This window comes from Stegostoma tigrinum, chromosome 35 (genome assembly GCF_030684315.1).
Source record: "Stegostoma tigrinum isolate sSteTig4 chromosome 35, sSteTig4.hap1, whole genome shotgun sequence".
NCBI classification, from domain to species: domain Eukaryota; kingdom Metazoa; phylum Chordata; class Chondrichthyes; order Orectolobiformes; family Stegostomatidae; genus Stegostoma; species Stegostoma tigrinum.
The window spans coordinates 2,865,990-2,872,672 of NC_081388.1; the positions used below are offsets into that span (position 1 = coordinate 2,865,990).

Sequence of the window (6,683 nt, forward strand, 5' to 3'; positions counted from 1 at the left end):
GCTGGTTCATTGGTTCAATGTTGCTGCTTCTGGTCTGATTGGTGTCATGTGAGTGCAGGTTGTGTGTATAAAAGGAGCTGGGTGGGGACTGGAAGGGATGCTTGAGTTGTTTGGGATCATGGGGGATTTTGTAGTGAGGGCTTTGTTTCCTGTGCTGGTGTTAGTTGGAGCTGTTTGTTGCTCTGAAACTTGGCAACAGTTTCTGAGCCAGAGGTATCCATGGAGAATAGTGAGAGCCACCCCTGTACCTGAGAGAGTCCCTCCTCATGGGGGTCCCACTAGTTCCAGTTTCAGAATGTCTGAGGGTGGGAGTGTGTCTCCACTGCAGACTGTGATGGTGCAGTGTGGAGAGCACAACCTGTTGGTCAGGGCCCAGTTGGATTTATTTGGAACAAGGCACCTGATTAAAGCTGCTGACCTGACCCTGGGGACAGCAGGTTGTCGGCCGACCAGGATTTACCCTGAGAACCACACTGTCCTCTTTGACTATGGGCTGCATGAGTGTGGCAGCAGGCTGCAGGTAATGAGTCCTCCCATACTTGAAAGTTTGGGCTGGTTGCTGATGCTCACTGTAACCACTGCTTGGATATAATTGGTCTTGAGTGGTCTCCTACTTTAACAACCTGTAAGCTATCCTTATATTCTGACTGGAATTGGGTTTTTGCTGCTGCCCATTTTTGGTGTTCTGCCATCTTCTGTTTCCTCTTTGCTTCTAGCTCATTCCCCTCAGTAAGACACATGTGAATGTTGAGTTCTTTCAATACAGTTGCCAATAGTTTGTTCTTGAGTCTAAGATGGGTTGAAATAACGATCATGGAATTGAGTGCTGCACTGTTGACTGTCCCTGATGTTGGAATGAATGCACTGATTGGAATATGGACACAGAACAACTTCCATTTTTCCAGACGGCCAATGTGTGCTTTCACTTCCTTTTTTCTGTCCTAACTTGGTAGGACCCAAATGCCTGTCTCTTCATGATCTCTCTTTTAACTGCACCCCATTCATCCTGAATGCCCATGTTCCTGTCTCTCATCATGATTTCACTGAAGAATAAATCAGTGCTTTGACCAGAGTGTTCAGCCTCTGTTAGAGCATTCCAATGATTTGGAGTTCCTTGTTACATTGATCCTGTATGACTGACTCCTGACCTGTGAGTAGCACTCCAGCAGTGCTAGGAGGAAAATACATCTTGGCACTTGGGTCCCAAAAGAGATTATGTCATTGTGAGCCCTGTGTTGACCCCCCTAATTTCAGATCATTGCTCATTCCTTAACCTGGTGTCTTTCAGATGATGGGAGATTTTCTGATCTACACTACCCACTTGACACACATCCCAAACTATCCTGGGTCTGTCATTGTGAGAACTAACAGAGCTGTCATTCCCATTGTGTGTCGGTATTTCAGGTGAGAATCTTTACTCGCTTGATCAATATTATTCCCAAGCACAGTTGTTACCTGACCTTGTCCTAAGATGGTTACCTTGTCTCCCTTCCCCCCAGGAAGGGCAATGTGAGCAGTAACTCCATCAAGCCCACCTGGATCCCATGCAGCTCCACCAGGTCTGCAGAAGGGCATCTGTCCTTCTCCCTGCATCTAATGAATGGTATGTGATGGCTGGCTGGGGAGGGATCTCCTGATGTCACTCACTGGGGGTTGTACCCACTTTCTCCAACCCTTGTCCTCTTATACTTCAGGTGACTGGCTTACAGAGCGCACTTCCACTGTCTACTCCCTGGGAGACCTCATTCACATTGAGGCATCTGTTTCAATGGACAACCACATGCCCATGAAGCTATACATTGACCGCTGTGTAGCTACACTGAGCCCAGGCAAGGACTCCAGCCCCAGATACAGCATCATTGACTACCATGGGTAAGGAGCTCTCTGCTTTCTCTAGCTGCTCCCATCTCAATGGCTTCACTCCATTCACTTCATGGTCCTTTGTTCACCTGCAGTTGCCTTGTGGACAGCCAAACTGAGGACTCCTTTTCGACCTTTGTGTTGCTGAGAGACCAGTGAGAGCCGGACAAGATCAGGTTTGGCCTGGATGCCTTCCGCTTCTATGGAGATGAGCGTCTCTTGGTAAGAGGAAGCTGCTGATTGGCTTTCACCCACAGGGTGAGAGTGGCTAAACACTGACTTGTGCTGAATGTGTCCCTCAGATTTTTATCACCTGTCACCTGAAAGTTGCTGCAGTGGATCAGGGAGATTCCAGGAACAAAGCTTGTACTTTCCCCAAGCTGCACAAGATGAGTGTTCCCCCACTCAATCCTCCCTTAGTGATGCTGTCGGGGAGAGGTGATACACCATGTGGCTGATGGGCTGTTTCTTGTTTAGCTGGATGAATTGACCACTGACACTTGTGCCTGTTGCCATGTGGGGAACTGTGGTAGCACAGGGGAGATTCCTTCTCTCCAGATGAAGGAGAGACCTTGGACTTGAAGCTGGTAGGTCACTGACCCACTGAGGGCTAGATCCCCTTTCCCTGATCCTGACTACCATCTTTATTCCTGTAGAGATTGAAGTGGGAGGGTGATGCCTCACTTGGCCCCCTGATCACTCTGGATCCTGAGCTGACCAGCCTGGCAACTGAGCCCCTGACTGAGTTTGAGCAAAGGATGCAGGAGATGTCTCCAGGCGGTGAGTTGCCTGACTGCTAGTTTCCCTCTTTGTCCCAGTTTCCCTCAGTAACCATTGGTTTCTCCTTGTTGTGTAGGTCTGCAGTCTGAGCTGGTTGTGATGTTGTCCCTGACAGTGACGGCTGTCTCCCTGATCTCTGCCTCATTGATGGCCTTGTTCATTTACAGGAAACACAAGCAAACTCCTGTCACCTCATGAAATGACCAATAAAGCAGTGTTTCTTTGAATTATGTTCAGACCTAGTTTTTATTTTTCCATCCTCATGGAATTTTTTAGTATTCACAGAGGATTTCTAGTTCTGATTTTGGCATTGACTCCCACAGTTAGGTTTCTCTCGTATCCCCTGGAGATTGAGCTTCCTTTCACCTCTTGTGTTAAGCTTTAGAGGAATTTTTTGATGTGAAACTTTCAACTGTAACTGCAAACAAACTTGTAAACCACCTGTTATTTGAACCCTTTTCAGTATTTAGGGAAAGCTTGTGTTAACTGTGACTATGCCCAAATTTGAGAAGGGCACATGGCACTAGGCCCTTGAGTACATCAAACAATTGTCTCAGGAAAACATTTGTTTAACCCTGAAATATGAACTGAGGGCCCCTCTTTGTTAATCCAAGATTTCTTGAGCAGAGCACAACCTGCTCACACTTGCTTTTTCTCAATGCCAACCTGATGTTGTCATTGGGCAGGGCTGGTGGGTGTGAAGGCTTGGTGTCTATGCCACACTTCTCCCCTGGTGTTCATCTGAAACTGTCTGCTGCCCACCTTGTGGTAAAGGAGGGTGTAGCTGACTCGGTGAACCTGAGTTGGAATTCAGAAATGAATTCACCTACCTTTGGTAGGAAATGCTGAGAAGGTCAATTCTCATGAACACAATGTGATGTGTAGTTGAGAATACAGGTATGATGTTCTTCTGACACCAGTCAGGGCCTCAGTAGGAAAAGCCTTCTGGCCAAATGCATCTGGCTCCCCTTTGCTAAGGGGTTAAATGGACTGACAGCTCATACTCAGTGGGAGACTGAGCAGCCTTGTCCTGTGTCACTGTAGCCTTGACATGGTGTGATAAACTTAGTAGCTCAAATATTCACTAATGAGATTAAATCAGTGGCTGAAACACCATTCTGTTAATATAACTGACCTAACCGCCCTCACCTGGTAGCCTCTTTTGGAAGAGGAAGTTTGACACTTGGTGGGTTTTGTCCATGTTGCATTCTGACTCTTGGCAGCATGATCTGAGGGGTTGGGAAATGCTACTTAGTGAAGGGACTGAAACAAGGTCAACAGGCTGAGCAACTGAAATAGAGAACAACAGTATTGACTCCTGATGTCTGGCAGGAGTGTACAAGATGTGGTAAGGAGGTATCTGATGTGTTTGCAGAGTTAGTGATTTCAGGGTTACAAATCTGATTTTTTTAAGTAGGTCAAAATTCCAAGAAAGCTGGGTACCAAATTCCATTGGTTTGATAAAGCTTCCAATCCTGTGGAAAGGTCACTAAAGGAGGAGAGTCTGGGGTCAAGGTGGCTTTTCAGATTTGGTGCTGGGGATATTGGAGAGCAATGCCTCAGTTGAAGGAAACCTCAACTAACAATGTCTCCTGTGTAGAAGGACAGCACTGTTCACTCCAGTTATCCTCCCTCTAATTCTTTAAATGTAAAGGTACTCTTTTCTCTATAGAATAGAGGTTCAGCTACAGGACTGAATTCAAACATCCCCAGGAAATGCACTCAAGGTGAGGTACAGAGTGCAGTTCCATGTGCCCTGTTCAGACAAGGGTTCAAGAGCAGGTACTGCATGTTAGATATGGTGTGATGCTGTTTCAAGCTGCTCCCTTGACTGCCTCCCTATTAACTTCTTCCCAAACCAGCTACAGTTACACAAGGTGAACTATTAAGGAGGAAAATAACATTGTTTGTGATTTGGACAAGTTGAATGGGTGTAAATAAATGGTGAAGCTATGTCAAGGTGGATAAAGATGAGGTTATCCACTCTGGAAGCAAAAACAGGAAGGTGGGTTTCTATCTGAACAGAAATAGAATGGAGAACAAGGGCAGGTGTGATGAATCCTGTGTCTTTTGCCAATAGTTGCAGAAAGCCTGCATGAAGATGCAGCAGGTGGTGACGACAAATGGTATGTTGTCCCTCCATGCTTAAGGACAGAATTAGAGCTGCCTTGCTGTGAATATACAGGGCCTGAATGGCCACCCCTGGAGTACCGTGCATGGGTCTTGTTCTCCTTTCCTGAGGAAGGGGTTACTGGCTATGGGGGAATGCAGCAAAAAGACTTACCAGACAGATTGCTAGCCCTGCAAGAGTTCAGGAGAGAAGCGAACAAACCAGTTAGAACTAGATTTATTGGTGCTGAGGTGCGAGTGTTGGAGTGGGGTTGACAAAGGCAGGTCACTAGTCACCAGGTTAGGTCTGACAGGTTTTTCTAATCACAAGCTTTTGTGGTGCTGCATTCTCCAGTGTACTTCCCCTGACAAAGGAGCAGCGCTCCAACAGCTTAAGCTTTCTGTCCTGTTGGACTGTAACCTGGTGTCATGTATCATGTGACTTCAAGTGATACAGATAGATGTGAACAATAAAGGGGATGTCTCATAGAACCCTGCAATACTGTAATAGGACCAGGCAGAGTAAATGCAGGAAAGATATTTCCAATGACCATGTTTTCCAGAAACAGGAATCACAGATTAAAAGGATGGATTTCAGAAATCATCCAGACTGCCAGACAGTAACAAGAGTAAGTTGTTAGGGCCCTCAATCTTGCTCCACCATTGAGTAGGACTCTGGCTGATCTGGTGTTAGTGACATCCACTTTCCAAGATCTTCCTCAAACCCTTGTTTTCCACTCATGGTCAACACTCTATATATCTCAACCTTGAACTATAGACACGGACTCTGCCCAAACAGCTCACTATGGCAAGGAGATTGAAGGACATCGTACCCTCTCGGGACAAGTTCTCTCCACCTTAGTCTTATGACTTTTACCTCTTGTGAGTTGTTGTCCAGAACCTTCTGGAAATTTAAAGACAAAACATCTCATGTTTCAATGCCTTTCCTCCCTGGTTCAGATTCCCTCAAACTTAAAATCTGCTCTCTCGAAGCGATGCTGCCTGTTTGTTTTAGATGAAGATTCTGAAAATGTTCTTCTAGTAATGGTCAAATGATTCCAATGCACTTCCAGCAATGTGCTGTGTTAATTAGCCCCTGACTACCTGCTTCTAGACCACACAACTCAGAACTGAGTACAGAACCACAACATAATAAAATGTGAGGCTGGATGAACACAGCAGGCCAAGCAGCATCTCAGGAGCACAAAAGCTGACGTTTCGGGCCTAGACCCCTCATCAGAGAGAGGGATGGGGAGAGGGAACTGGAATAAATAGGGAGAGAGGGGGAGGCGGACCAAAGATGGAGAGTAAAGAAGATAGGGAGGGGATAGGTTGGTCCAGGGAAGACGGACAGGTCAAGGAGGTGGGATGAGGTTAGTAGGTAGCTGGGGGTGCGGCTTGGGGTGGGAGGAAGGGATGGGTGAGAGCAAGAACCGGTTAGGGAGGCAGAGACAGGTTGGACTGGTTTTGGGATGCAGTGGGTGGGGGGGAAGAGCTGGGCTGGTTGTGTGGTGCAGTGGGGGGAGGGGATGAACTGGGCTGGTTTAGGGATGCAGTAGGGGAAGGGGAGATTTTGAAACTGGTGAAGTCCACATTGATACCATATGGCTGCAGGGTTCCCAGGTGGAATATGAGTTGCTGTTCCTGCAACCTTCGGGTGGCATCATTGTGGCACTGCAGGAGGCCCATGATGGACATGTCATCTAGAGAATGGGAGGGGGAGTGGAAATGGTTTGCGACTGGGAGGTGCAGTTGTTTGTTGTGAACTGTTCGCAACAAACAACTGCACCTCCCAGTCGCAAACCATTTCCACTCCCCCAACCCATTCTCTAGATGACATGTCCATCATGGGCCTCCTGCAGTGCCACAATGATGCCACCCGAAGGTTGCAGGAACAGCAACTCGTATTCCGCCTGGGAACCCTGCAGCCATAT

The 6,683-nt window shown here is 47.1% G+C and overlaps 1 pseudogene; it reads left to right on the forward strand.

Annotated features, from left to right (window-relative positions):
- Positions 1-295: 295 nt before the first annotated feature.
- LOC125450221 (zona pellucida sperm-binding protein 3-like) lies at positions 296-5,025 on the forward strand (annotated as a pseudogene).
- Positions 5,026-6,683: the final 1,658 nt, after the last annotated feature.